Here is a 14,901-nt window from a genome sequence, read left to right as displayed (position 1 = left end):
CATGTTAATGTGGAGTCGTCTCCATTGGGGCAGCACCGCTGTCGGACACGTGCCTACGTGTAATGTTTGCGTGGTACACGGAATGTCGTCATGGTGTAGGTGTGTGCAGTAAGGTAGACATGAAATGTCGCGTGGTACAGACGGAAGCTTGTGTTGCCTCCGAAACGTCGTGATTTAATTCACCTACGTGACTTTACCGAAAAAAACAGAGTATGAATCCTTGCAGTCACGAAAGCTTCAAATCTAGACCTTCAATTTGTTACAAATTCACTGCTCTGCTACTTTCTCTTCTGCTCTCGGTCGCTCGGGTTGAAATAAATTGGAATTCGATTCAATATCTGGAAAATCACCGAGAAATGTCTATTTTACCATAATGTAAAAGCACAAATTAAACTTAGCTTTTGTCTCAAGTGCTGAAGAAATAAATAAAGACACCAAATCCATTTGTTGCTGCGTATAACTATTTATTACATTCGCTTTCAATTAAGAAACGTCAAACTTTAAGCGAATTTGGGAAAACATTTATTTCCGCCCAACCTGCGCGAGTGTAAAAATCCACCCGCTCATGAATATTAATGACGGGGGTGCGGCATGTGGAGTGACGTCACACATGTTACACACAGACATTATTGGCTCATTATAGTAGTAATATCTGTTCTCCCTATATCCCTTCCATCTCTCCATATTTACTCTTCCTCCTCTCTCCATATCCACTATCCCTCCCTCTCACCTTACATATCTACATCTCTCCCGAATCGATATACTCGTCATCCATGTTTTTGTTTTTTTGTTTGTTGCGGTTGCACCCGATTCAAGAGCCGAATGGCTCACAGGGCTATACCAAATAAATGAAACTATGAAACTATCCTCCCTGGCTATCTCTGTATCTGCTCTCCCTCCATATTTAACTCCCCCCCCCTCTCTCCCATGATAGTTTTCCGATCTTATACCTCCCCACATCCCTACTTATATCTCCACATCCTTCTTTTCCCTCCATATCTGCTCTACCTCCCCTAGCATGCAAACCTGCATCTCGCTATCTTTGGATACTGTATCTTATCTCCCTCCCTCATTGGCAAGGAGTAGGCTTGGATGTGTGCTCCCAGTCTGAGTTCGGTCCGGGTCTAGGTCGGGTTCAGATCTGGGTCGAGTCGAATCCAGATGTCCCAGATCTGGGTCTGGCCTGGATGTTTGCCCTGGCCGCACGCGCCGTCTCTCGTCACGGCGACGCCTCATTCACGATTAGAAACCCGCGGAAGCAATCCAACACAGGCACCAGGTGACAGAGTGGCACACAGAGGAAGGCACCAGAAGACACCGCAGAGACACGCGGCGCCCTCTGCCCACCTCGGCGCCGTCCCTCGCCTCCCCCCAGCAGGGGTCGGGGCTAAGTGGGGGGAGAGGTCGGGATGGAGGGGCCGAGTGCGTGAAGAGTGCGGAGTGTGAAAGGGGGGCGAAGCAAGGGGGGAGGCCGAGATGTTAATAAAAGATAGGGATCAGAGATGGAAGGGCAGGGAGAGCAGAGAGAAAACGTCACGGATAGTTGCAAATGAGAAAGGGAGGGAGAGGGGGGCAGGGAGGAGAGGAAGGGATAGAGGGAGGGAGGAGCAATGGAGGCAGGGAGAGAGGGAGGAGGAACAGAGAGCGTGCGGGGCGGGGAGGGGAGCCACTCCTCTCCCTCGCCCCAGCCCCGCGCTCAACAGCAGTCGCCCTTGCAGCCGTGCTTAGAGGAGCGCAGAAACACTCGGGGAGACCGCCAGCAGGGGAAACGGAGGAGACGAGAAGCGGGGACTCCGGGGAGGTGAGTCCACGTGGCGCGTCGTGGACGCGGTGCTGTCGAGTACCAGCGAGTACCCGGGTACAATACTCGCGGGTGTGTTGAAGTGGCAGCCGAGGTGTATGCGAGATTGGGGGGAGGGGATATTGAGATGTGTGTGTGTGATGGGAGCAGCGTGTGTATGTGTGAGATGGGAGCAGGGTGTGTGTGTGATGGGAGCAGGGTGTGTGTGATGGGAGCAGCGTGTGTATGTGTGAGATGGGAGCAGGGTGTGTGCGTGATGGGAGCAGGTGTGTGTGTGTGAAATGGGAGCAGGGTGTGTGTGTGATGGGAGCAGGGTCTGTGTGTGTGTGATGGGAGCAGGGTGTGTGTGAGATGGGAGCAGGGTGTATGTGTGATGGGAGCAGGGTGTATGTGTGATGGTAGCAGGGTGTATGTGTGATGGTAGCAGGGTGTGTGTATGTGTGATGGTAGCAGCGTGTGTGTGTGATGGGAGCAGGGTGTGTGTGTGTGTGTGATGGGAGCAGGAGTGTGTGTGTGTGTGATCGGAGCAGGAGTGTGTGTGTGATGACAGCAGGGTGTGTGTGATGGGAGCAGGGTGTGTGTGTGTGATGACAGCAGGGTGTGTGTGTGTGATGGAAGCAGCGTGTGTGTGTGTGATGGGAGCAGGGTGTGTGTGTGTGATGGGAGCAGGGTGTGTGTGTGTGATGGAAGCAGCGTGTGTGTGTGTGATGGGAGCAGGGTGTGTGTGTGTGTGATGGAAGCAGGGTGTGTGTGTGTGATGGGAGCAGGGTGTGTGTGTGTGATGGGAGCAGGGTGTGTGTGTGTGATGGGAGCAGGGTGTGTATGTGTGATGGAAGCAGGGTGTGTGTGTGTGATGGGAGCAGGGTGTGTGTGTGTGATGGGAGCAGGGTGTGTGTGTGATGGGAGCAGGGTGTGTGTGATGGAAGCAGCGTGTGTGTGTGTGATGGGAGCAGGGTGTGTGTGTGTGATGGAAGCAGGGTGTGTGTGTGTGATGGGAGCAGGGTGTGTGTGATGGGAGCAGGGAGTGTGTGTGTGATGGGAGCAGGGTGTGTGTGTGTGTGATGGGAGCAGGGTGTGTGTGTGTGATGGGAGCAGGGTGTGTATGTGTGATGACAGCAGGGTGTGTGTGTGTGATGGGAGCAGTGTGTGTGTGTGATGGGAGCAGGGTGTGTATGATGGAAGCAGCGTGTGTGTGTGTGATGGGAGCAGGGTGTGTGTGTGTGATGGAAGCAGGGTGTGTGTGTGTGATGGGAGCAGGGTGTGTGTGATGGGAGCAGGGAGTGTGTGTGTGATGGGAGCAGGGTGTGTGTGTGTGTGATGGGAGCAGGGTGTGTGTGTGTGATGGGAGCAGGGTGTGTATGTGTGATGACAGCAGGGTGTGTGTGTGTGATGGGAGCAGTGTGTGTGTGATTGGAGCAGGGTGTGTGTGTGTGATGGGAGCAGGATGTGTGTGTGATTGGAGCAGCGTGTGTGTGTGATTGGAGCAGCGGGTGTATGTGTGATGGGAGCAGGGTGTGTGTGATTGGAGCAGGGTGTGTGTGTGTGATGGGAGCAGGGTGTGTGTGTGTGATGGGAGCAGGGTGTGTATGTGTGATGACAGCAGGGTGTGTGTGTGTGATGGGAGGTGTGTGTGTGTGATGGGAGCAGTGTGTGTGTGATTGGAGCAGGGTGTGTGTGTGTGATGGGAGCAGGGTGTGTGTGTGATGGGAGCAGCGGGTGTATGTGTGATGGGAGCAGGGTGTGTGTGTGTGTGATGGGGTGAGGGGGACATGAGGGGGGGGGGGGACATGGGGGGGGGGGGTGCATGGGCCACCCAGGTGAATGTCCCCCATGCATACCCCGTGGCTCAATGAGCCACGAACATATACAACAATAGGATGTGTGTTGACCCACATAATGCACAGGGTATGTGTTGACCCATATAATTCATAGGATATGTATTTGGCCTATATAATGGTGACCACAACATAATATAGAATACATAGTGTGTGTGTGTTTGGCACACGTAATGTACAGAATAAGGGATCTGTGCCGGTCTGGTACAGTAAAGGAGTTAATTTAAGCCGGTTATGTTCTGATCGGCTGCCCGGGAAATATATATATCCACATGCGGCACACCACATCCAGTATACATCTGCAAATAGTGGTGGCTACGTGGCGCCTACCCGCAGACCCGGAACATGAGAAATTAAGCCGTAACTATTAAACAGTGCGGTGTGGTATACGCCTGTATGTCAGCGGTAGGTGTGAACGAGAGTCGTGTGCTTGCTATGGGTCCTGATGCATTCACAAAGGAATAGCGGCCACGGGCCACCAATGTTATTTACTGTCGTCTCTCATTCACATTTCACAGTCTCTTCAAAACGAGACTAACAACAGCCCCTACTCTGTGATGGGGTGTAGGTGAGAGCGGTGGCGCATTGGTTGGCGCCCTGCATGCGATGAACCTGCCCGCCTAAGTTAGATTCCCGGCCACGTGTTTCACGAACAAACACTGCCGCCCATCACGGGGAGAGTTCTCGGACAGTGGCCATCAGTGACCGGCGTGGCGTGCAGTCCTTCATCAAGCGGGGGGTTGGCAAGGGGCTGGACACGTGAACGTGCGAATGGCTTGCGTAGGTGCATGTGTACAGGCAGGGGAGGCGGGGTGAACACAAAGACGGGATCAAGGATACGGGGGATCAGGGAGGGATGGGGGATCAGGGAGGGATGGGGGAACGAAGGGGGTGGGGGATGGGAGATCGGGGGGTCTCGCGTGGTGACAATGGTGGACATACCACGCACCAGTCGCACCAAAGACAACGATCCCCCACATAGCCCTCAGCAGACTGTTGGAGCAAGCGCGGGTAGCGGGCACCGACGGAAGCTAGTACGGTTCACGAAGGAGGTGGTGTTGGCCAGAACCACGCCCGGCCGCCTTTGTCTCCCGAGTGGCGATGTTTACACATTGCAGTCGCCCTAGGGGAGGGCCCGGGAGGTGACGTCACTCGCGCTGATCGTCAGCCGCCAGCGGCCGTCGCACCCACGGGTTGGTCGTGCGGCGCACGAGCAGCTGCCCCTCCACGTGACGTCGCAGCGTGGAAATTTACTTAATAATGACGTCACTCGTTGGAGTTCGTTTTCGCTTTATCGTGACGTCACGACATTTGCTAATGGCGTCCGCCTTTTTTTACCTCGCCGTTATGTAATTTGTTGTTGCTGACATCTGCTGCATTGACGTCACTGCATGACATCTGAATTACATAATTGACACCTTTATCACCATCAAACATTGTCAATGGCCTCACGTAGCCATACCAGTTTAAACAACTTTCCATAAAATAACTTTCCATAAAATAAAATGTTTCGCTCCGGATGACCGCTGCAAAGTATCTGTATTTTGATTTAGCGTGCTGATCTTAAAGGTGCATTGAAAAATTCGATACTCCGACTGATGCGTCTGTTGTTGTGGAGTAACTCATGCAGCCAGCTATGGCTCTAGGATTTGGTGTTACATGTTATTTATGTAGTTTATTGTAAAAATTCGGTCACAGTCCCTGTGAGCACTGTTACGTTGCAATTATGGATTTATTTTTTGGTGATTTCGAAAACTTTTTTGGTTTGGACATGTTTGTTTTGTTGTAGTACGGAGTTAGACTGATGGCCTTAATCTTAGTTGTCTTGTGGTTGTTGTTGTTGTTTGACTTGCATCCCACTGGGATTTTTTGCACACAGCGTTGGTGTACGGTGCTTTTTTCAGGAATATGTTGCTGTTTTTTTTCCTGGATTTTCTGTTTGCACAGTCACATAGTCACTTTAAGATGTTTTTCTTGTTCGTGTTTTTTTGTTTGTTGTGGTTGCACCCGATTGAAGAGCCGAATGGCTCACAGGGCTATACCAAAAATAAATAAATAAACTGAAACTGAAAAAATACAAATCTAATTGTGATTACATCATGCTGTTAATACCACTGATGGCTTTGGGTGGCAAAAGCAAGGGTCTCGTGATGATGATGGTTGAAAGCGGTGGTGCAGTGGTTATACCACACTGTGCTACGAACCAGTGGACCGGAGCTTGATACTCGCTCCCCTAGGTCGACTCAGCCTTGAGTACCTGGTGTGGTGGATGAGTACTGGGGAGACAAAGGTGCCCGACCGTGGTGCTGCCCACCTACCCCCTCATGTGCAGTGCCCGCCTTCACAGGTGTTCGCTAAAGCCACTTGCCGTAAAAGTATGTCATGGCTATACGGGAGATCTATCTGCCTTTTTTTAGGTGGTGATGATGTTGAATAACGTGCACAATGTCTGGGGCGTGGAGCCAAGTGCAGTGTGATTCGAAAGCCAGGGTATGTGTCGGGCTGCTTTCGAAGTATCTTCTCCAAATAAGAGTGTGCTCATTGAACGCCACTGCTGCTGCGACAGGAGATGCTGTAGCTGACCCTGCTGGTAGTGGAGGGAAGCCAGTGGAGGAGGAAGTGGAGGCAGGAGATGTTGTAGCTGACCCTGCTGGTGATGGAGGGAAGCCAGTGGAGGCAGGAGATGTTGTAGCTGGCCCTGCTGGTGATGGAGGGAAGCCAGTGGAGGAGGGAATGGAGACAGGAGATGTTGTAGCTGGCCCTGCTGGTGATGGCGGGAAGCCAGTGGAGGCGGGAGTGGAGGAGGGAGTTCTTGATGGGTGGTGATGATGGTGATGATTCGTGGCAGATCCGAGGGGAGGGTGATGGCCCACTCTTTAAAAAGTGACATTTCGGGTTTCCCGCTCTCCTGCCCCTTCCCCCATGGAAAGTTTCTCGATCCGCCATTGGCGATGGTGGGTCCGGTGCCACTGCCCCATGTGTGGTGATGTTGGTGATAGTTGTGGCGATGCTGAGGAAGTGGCGGTGATGGTCGTGATGATTTGCGATGATGCAGGCTGCGATGGTTATAGTGATGGCAATGATGACTTGCGATAGTTGTGATGATGGTGGTGATGGTGTGCTGCTACTGCACTTGTTTACGCCGTCGTGTCGCTCCCGCGTGTGCTCGGGGCACGGCGACCGCTCCCACAGCCGTGCCAGCGCAGGGGAGGGGCGACCCTGGGCTCGCATTCCTCAGCCAGGGCCCCGATCCCCGATCCTGGAGTCAAAGTTATAGTTCGTTTCGGTTTTGGTGGCGAGGGCTCCAGTTACAGTCACGGTCACGATGAAGGTTAGAAGAGGATTATTACTGCTGGTGCTTGCGTTACAGTGATGTGTTCATGGACATGGCGAGGTTCGGGGCCTGCGCCAATGTAGGTCTCTGGCTAAGGCCGGCACTCGGGAGATTGTGCGTGCTTCACCAGGAAACACAGCGGTGACCCAGTGGCGACTGTGTCAGCTGGGCCGGTCAGGGGTCAGGTTAACGCCCAGTTCAACGTCACGGGACGTTAGCTGTCCTGTAAAATCTGCGTCTCTTTCCAAGACGTTAAAAGTCTGATTTTTTTGTATTGGTTGCGGTATTGTGAGATAGCTTTCTTCCAAAGATCTATTCCGATTTTGTTGTGCCTCTGAGATGGCAACTCTAGTCACTTGGAGACGAGGTCAAGACACCTGGCAACTCGGGGCCCCAGGTGCCCTCGGAATGGAAAGAGGGAGCCGTTCTGTTTTTTCCTCCGTATTTGCAGAAGTGATTAGTGTCGTATCTGGGCAGTTGGTGCCATCCTGGCATCTGCGGACGTCCGCCCTCTGTGTAGAAATCCTCAGAAGCTCCGTGCACCGTGCAGTCGCCTCTGTGTAAGACTTTCTCGGAAGCCTCGTGCTCGTTTCTGCTAAGAACGCGCCCAAACCCCCGGGACAGAACAGCCCGGTTTTCCACGGTGGAGCAGACACTTTCCTCAAGTTTTCTTTTTGTATCAAATTCACGTCTCTCCTTCCGTCCGCCGTCACGTGCCGGCTGACGATAACTTATTCCTCTTCTTAGTTTCCCTGGAAGGAGCCCCAACCCCCCACACTATCCCCCCAATCCTTGAACATAGTCGGCCTCTATCTACTGCTCAATCCACACGATTGTGTAAAGCTGCCGATTGTAATCTGTTCACCGCCACTCCTTGTGGACGTCCTGAATCCGTACGTGCCTGTGTGGAAGTATTATGTAATACTTGATAACTTTAATACGCCTCGCAGATATCATTAACGATCTCAAACATGTGGAATTGGGGCGGATTTTAATTGTAACATTAATTCATACATTGTTTGAAAAAGACTGCATATTTACATATGTAGTGAGTTCAACTGAGTCGCAGACGTAGACTTGGAGGCAACACGTTTATTTAACTCCAACACACGGGGTAACTTTCCCCTTAACAGAATAACAACCTATGGTGGTGACCACCAGGCTAACTACACTAGTCACAACGGAACTGCTTCTACGGACCGGGACCAATAGCTTGGGTCCAGGTCCACGTGTTGGAGACTCGTTAAATGGAGAACGTAGACGAAGGTTTTTTCCAGGATGAACAACAACCCTGGTCCCTCTCGGGGGACCGGCTTATATTCTCTGCGGCGTGGCTGGCTCTGCCCTTGGCCACGACCACCTTCTAGAAACCTCGGGAAGGATCTTGGTCCTGGCCACGTGACCACCCCTAGCCCTCACTTGGGGCCCCTTTGTAGACTTAACTGGTCACGTGTCCTCCCGGGTCAACCAGAGTGCCATGGCCTTTAGTAACATCATCCCTCAGCCGGCACTCATTCACCCTGTCCTGTAAGGCTGGCACTGCACGCCAAGCGTGGTGCCATCCAGCGCTATCAAACAGCGCTCGCCGGGCCCCTCTAGGGCCGTTACTACACCCACACCCTTGTGGTATCCGCGATGTTATTACACCACGCCGTGCCTCTCTAAGGCCGGCACTTCACGTTGACATCCTGCGATGTCACTACACATTACGTAAGTGGGAAAAGCTGCCTCTAATGTGAACATTTGGAGAGCAGCTGGCAAAGCATTGTGGGTGACAGCGAGTCACGTTACCATTGCGGTGGCGGCACAAGTTGCGTAAGTGGGTTATCAGACGCGGTGGGTCACGTGATGACAGATGGTTCCGCGACGAGGAGCTCTTCCAGGGGTTCAGTTTGCGAAGGAAATGGCCTCACCTGAAACGATGCTGATAAAAAAAACCCCAGACAGATTCACGAAATCACCATCACCACTGTGGCTGGAAACCTTGACAGAGTGATCCCGAGATCATACATCACACGGACTCACACCGAGCGGTTCAACGTGCTCACTGGTGGCTATTACCGACTATAATCACCCAGGAATGTCTGTCCTTAACGCTCATGACGTCACTACACATCGACCAGCCCCCCTCATTAATATTCTTTGGGTCTTTCGGTAAAGTCACGTAGATAGAAAAAAAGAATAACAAAATAATGTAAAAATAAACTGAAAATAATTTAATAAATATCACGACGTTTCGATTGCAACACAAGCAATTGTCATCATGACTTTATTTTCTTTTTTTATCTACATGACTTTATCGAAAGACACAAAGAATATGAATTCCTGCAGTCACGAAAGCTGTAAGTCAAGATTCCCCTCATGAATATTCATGAGCAGGTGACGTCCTCCAAATAGACACCCCCACCCCTTCTCATTAATAATCATGAGCGGGTGACGCCACTCAATATGGAGTACTCCCCCCTCATTAATAATCATGAGCATGTGACGTCCTCCAAATGGACACCCCCCCCCCCCCCCACATTATTAACAACAATAATAAGCCAAGAATGTCTGTGTTCAACGCTCGTGACGCCACTCCACGTTGACCAGCCCCCCTCATTAATAATCATAAGGTGACGTCCTCCAAATGGACCCCCCCATTCATAATCATTAGCGGCTGATGTCACTCCACATGGGGGGCCGAGGCGCCTCCTCCCCCCTCCTCGGCGTCAACTCACAACCCTCACTACAAAGGCAGAACCCTCACGTCACGTGATCTCCGTAACGCTTTTGAGACATCAAAGTAAAAAGGACGTCATGATGAACAAGGGATTATAACCTTAAAATTAAATAGGTCTGTCACCACCCTTACAAATTGCACACGAATTGATGCAATTGATATCACGTCGCGGTCTGATTTTCGCTTGCAAGTTTGGGATTTACTGCAATACACCCGTCCTTTGACAGGAAAAAGGCTAGTTGCATTATAGTATTCAATACATTGAGTCAGAAAGTCAAATGCGAAAGCCACAAAATCAACCTCGGGGTTAAACGTTAACTCTTGAACCCTTGCACTGCCAACCACCTCGCCAACGGAGCCACGTGATGGCTGAGTAATCAACACAGTGGCTTTTTATTCACCTAGGCATAAGCGTGTATGATTTAGACGAAAAACTTAATCTAGAGTTTAATTAATGTTTGTAATTCTATGTTGATAACAATTTTACATTGCAAACACGTACATTACACATTGTTATAATGAGGGTATTTTTTTATCCCCCCCTCACCCACCCCAAGAAAAGATGGCCCTCTTTATTTAGACTGCTCATTCAACATCGGATAGCGTCGGCATTGCCTGCGGGTGGCAGAACCCTAAGACTGAGACAAAATGTCATGTTTGCTGTGTGTCACGCCGGAAGGTTAGGGCATAGCGTTGTCAAGACAGACGCGCGCTCAATGCACACGAAGCGGAAGGCGCCCGACTGAGCGTGCAACACTAAGAAGTGTGGTTAGCATTGGTGCAAGTGAGAGAGATGTTGGCATCGGGACAACTTGCACCACCGCAGCCTTGCCCACGAATAGAAATCGTCGGAAGCCTTCCCCACCTGCCCTCCAACAATTGTGCTGTGGTGTCCACCTCGTATTCTTCGGAAGCCCCGTGTCTCTTGTGGCATCTATAGACAACCTCAGAAGCCCAGTACAGCATGGTTGGCATGGGCGCAGCAGGTGAAACAAATGGTGCCAATTTCTTAAACAGACTCCTCTTTCACCGGGCCCCGAGAAGCCACTGTGTGGAAGAGACTGCTGGTGTGATGCGGACCGCACCACCCCCGCGTGTGCCGTGCCGACCTTCGTAGGCCCTCCGCAACTGCACTTGACCCAACAGTCTGTCTGTAGGAGGTCGCCTATACCACAGAACTATCCCCACATGCCCCGCCAACACCAGCCAGCTCTGTCTCGACGAGATGGTGTTAGGTGCGCAGTTGGCACCTGCACGTAGTGGGGGGGGGGGGGAGCTCTCTGGGGAGGTCATGGTGAGTGTTGAACCAGAGCCGTGACCCTGAGGCCCTCGCGAATGCGTGTGTGGGGAACAAAACATGGACCACTTTGGCATTCGATGCTTACCAACGCGACGCTTGCCAACGCGACGAGGCTTGGAATACAGAGGGAGGCACAGTGCAGAGAGAGGGAGGAGAAATGGAGGAATCCTCTGGACAGAGAGGAACCGGGCAGAGAGCGCAATCGTCGATGTTGTTGCACCAGGGGCGTTGCTCTCTGTGCTGTGCTGGGACAGTGCACGACCTTGTGTTGGCTGTATAGTAGCCACACGCAGTGCTTCTGTATACAGTACTTTAATGAGATGGAGGCAGATCATGCATTATTATTGCAGAGGCAGTTACGTAAGGACTTACATAAGAGCACCCCCTGCTTGGCTGACCCAGCCAGTCTGAGCGCTGGAAACAGTTCCAACCCCCACCTCCCCCTCCGTTCCCTTGGAGGACATGGGGGGGGTGGGGAGATGACCGCCATGCACCCCCCTCAACCCCCCTCTCTCCACGTAGGGCAGATCAGATACCTGCACCCACCCCGGCGTTTGGATGAATGTGGGAGAGGTGGGTTTTATTGCTGCGTCTTGCCTCATCTCTCCTGCATCTCCCCATCATCTTCCTCATCCTCTCTCCCACCACCTCCTCACATCTCTCCGATCGCACCGTCGAGATCGGCTTACGTCGCATCTCGATGCGTCACCTGCACTGACATAATTTTATGCGCAGCTCCACACCGCTATGATTAATCTGCCACCCCCCCCAACACCATCGCGGAACTTGACCTGACGTGAACGCCGATTATGCTTCTGGTAGGCGCTTTGATGGGCGCCACTCACAAACCCCATTGTTAGCCCGTCAAGGTGTGGCCTCCTCAGCCGACGGAGTAGCGTCGTTGGGATGTGGCCGCGGTGCAAATCTACGACCTGCACGCACGACAGAATGACCGTGTCGCTGGTCTGCGTGGATTTGAAAAAGAGTCATTGGCGACCGAGACCATTATTAGCTGGTTACACTCGAGAACCTCGTTTAATTACCGCGCGGTCTGTGCGAGTCTGTGGATCGCTATGCGAGTCTGTGGATCGCTATGCGAGTCTGCGGCTCTCTATGCGAGTCTGTGGATCGCTATGCGAGTCTGTGGATCGCTATGCGAGTCTGCGGCTCTCTATGCGAGTCTGCGGGTCGCTATGCGAGTCTGCGGGTCGCTATGCGAGTCTATGGCAGTGGTGTCATGTGCTTGGCATGGGCCCCGTACAAGGAATGCAGTAGGGCCCTTCCCCCGATCCAATTGCCTATCCGGCCCGTGGGCCCCGTGGATCCTGGAGTGCGGTTGCACCGCCCGCACACTCGACCGTCCCACGCCACTGCCACGCGGCCGGAGGAGCGAGCGGCCGTCTGTACGGACGTCTCTGCCGCTGCGCGTAGCCGGGGCCCGAGCGCGACACCCCGAGACTGCAGCTCGGGCAGGTAAATCACAGTGGCGCAGTGACCTTGAAACAGAAACTCGGGGAAAAAACCCCGAACCCCCCCCCCGACCCCCAAAAAACACAACAGGGCGGCAGGGGGCAGCTAACGTGGGAGCAGTTTAATGAGAAACACCGGCGTGCGTCATCAACCAGTGCCCGCAGGTGCGCATACCGGCCAGCATTCTCTCTCTCGCTCGAACGGCTCGTGTTGAAGTCGGGAAAGGGAAGGAGGGGGTGCGTGTGTGTGAACGTGTGGAAGTTTTTGTACACAGTTGCTGGGCACCTGCCCCAAAACGTTAAGTGGCCAGCAACGAACAGCACTGTTATCAAAATTGTAATGGAGTGTAACACGTTTGTTGAATTTATCAAGGTTATTGTAAGAGCTCGGGGAAAGAGATGATGAGAGGGGATTCCAGAGTAGGTGAGTGGGTGAGCGAGTGAGTGAGTGGGTGGGTGGGTGGATGGGTGGGTGGGTGAGTGGGTGGATGGGTGAGTGGGTGGGTGGGTAAGAGTTGTTGTGACCCGCAGAGTGGTGGTTGAACACAATGTGGGTCGAGACCTCAACACGAGTGGAAGAATCAACGAGCGACGTTCATGGGAACAACAACCATGGCAGTAGCGATAGCAGAGTAGTAAGGAGGGGACTTACCGCTGGTGAGCGAGTGAGTGGAGTGAATTGGTGAACGCTGCATCATCAATTACCCTCACTGATGCTTCGCTCTGGGTTCTCTGCGGTGCAGCAGTAAGGTAGGAGCTGGTGGCGGCCCAACCACAGATGCAACAGCATCAGGATTTCAGCTTGGGCCAAATGTCTGCTCTGTGCAGCAGTCATGGTTACCATTATACAGAGTTAAGGGGGTGTATGGGTGTGTGTGTGGGGGGGTGTATGGAGTCCGGCAAAAACAATCCCCTTCCTCTTCGTTGGTGCCGGATGGCAATGCCATGGTGAGCAATGCTGTGGGGGGAGGGCCAATTTAGATTGTCCATTCCCCTCATGGCGTTTGTAACCACCACAGTGGCCAAATGGGGACTCTGGATGGGTGCCAGGGGCTGGTAACCCCTCCACCTTCAATTAATTACCACTAAACCACGATTTAAAACTTTAATTAAGCTTTAGCCGGAGGCCCCCGGGGGGACAGGCGTCTATGACGTCTCCTGGCCAAACCCCATTTGGCCGAGCCAGGAGACTGAATCCTTATCCTCGGGGCTCCAGAAACAACAAAAAAACACTACGGGTGGCCACGTGGAATGTTCGAACGCTCACTGCGGAGGAGAGGCTGCCACTCCTCTGTCAGGAGCTGGACCGGTACCGCCTCGACCTCTGTGGTATTCAGGAGGTCCGGTGGACCGGCTCTGGCTCCTGCCAACATGAGGGGTGGACAGTCCTCTACTTGGGGCAGGAGACTGCCAAACAACAGGGAGTGGCTCTTCTTCTGAACAAAAGAATGAAGGGGGCGTGGGAGCGTGGCGGTGAGGCGTGGAAAGCTGTAAGCCCCAAGCTACTTTTAGTGGTAATTAATTCACATCAACCACAGGCGAGGAGTGGTGGTCGTTGTTACTTATGCCCTCACTGAAGACGAACATCCGTGGAGGGATGCAGGCAAGGCCGATGAGTCAGATGCCTTCTATGACCTCCTGTCACAGGTGCTGGCTAAAGTGGCCCCTCAGGATAGAGTCATCTTGTTGGGTGACTTAAATGTCCTCAGCGTGCCTTACTAGGCACGCCGAGGAGAGGCTTGCGAAGCCCCAATGCGGTTTCAGGAAAGGGCGGTCCTGCACAGATGCCATATTTTCTGTCCGTCTGCTACAGCAGAGGTGTAGGGAATTTCAACAAGACCTACATCTCTGCTCATATTGACCTGGTCAAGGTCTATGATACCATCAGTAGGCCTGTGCTCTTGGTTGTTCTTCATGCTTTCGGAGTTCCTGACTCTTTGCTCACGATCATTAAGGACCTTCATGATGGTGAGTGGGCCCGGGTAAAACTACATGGCTGGCAGTTGGAGCCCTTCCTTGTTCAACTTGAAGGACGTGGAGCTAAGTGGACTTGCCGATGACTGGTACCAGATCGGCCTCTGTGGAGGAGGCTCATGAAGGACGCTACTGGGCAGTTGGAGGCAGTCGCCCTCCAACAACAACGGAGGGCGGAGGAGCGACGCTCACAACAATGAGCGGAGCGCCGGGTGGCTAAAGCACAGCAAATTGGCACAGTAGGGGGCACAGGTGGTGCATCAGTCAGTCATCTCAGTCATCTTAGTCAGTCGACCCGTGGCACTTGGGTCTGCCCCATGACCTCCTGCCAGCGGGCGTTCGACACTTCACGTGGCCTCAAGGTGCACATGGCCTGGCACAAGCGTTGTGGTGATGTCACCGCCACTTAGTGGCGAATGGCGGTTGTTGTTGTTGTGTGTGTGTGTGAGTCGGTGGGTGTGCGAAT

General features: G+C 52.8%; 1 protein-coding gene across 3 annotated transcripts in view; it reads left to right on the top strand.

Annotated features, from left to right (window-relative positions):
* The first annotated feature begins 1,644 nt into the window (after positions 1 to 1,644).
* Positions 1,645 to 14,901, top strand: part of GREB1L (GREB1 like retinoic acid receptor coactivator) — an 89,960-nt gene continuing 76,703 nt past the window's right edge. For all 3 annotated transcript variants that reach the window (XM_076067171.1, XM_032954580.2, XM_032954577.2), the window contains exon 1: positions 1,645 to 1,801. The gene's annotated coding sequence lies outside the window, so the exon portion shown is untranslated. The remainder of the gene's footprint in view (positions 1,802 to 14,901) is intronic.

This window comes from Petromyzon marinus, chromosome 15 (assembly GCF_048934315.1).
Source record: "Petromyzon marinus isolate PM22_M1 ecotype Great Lakes invasive population chromosome 15, UKy_Petmar_22M1.pri1.0, whole genome shotgun sequence".
Classification (NCBI taxonomy): Eukaryota; Metazoa; Chordata; class Hyperoartia; order Petromyzontiformes; family Petromyzontidae; genus Petromyzon; species Petromyzon marinus.
The sequence above is the reverse complement of the archived record's forward strand: the minus strand, read 5'-3'. Positions and strand labels throughout refer to the sequence as shown.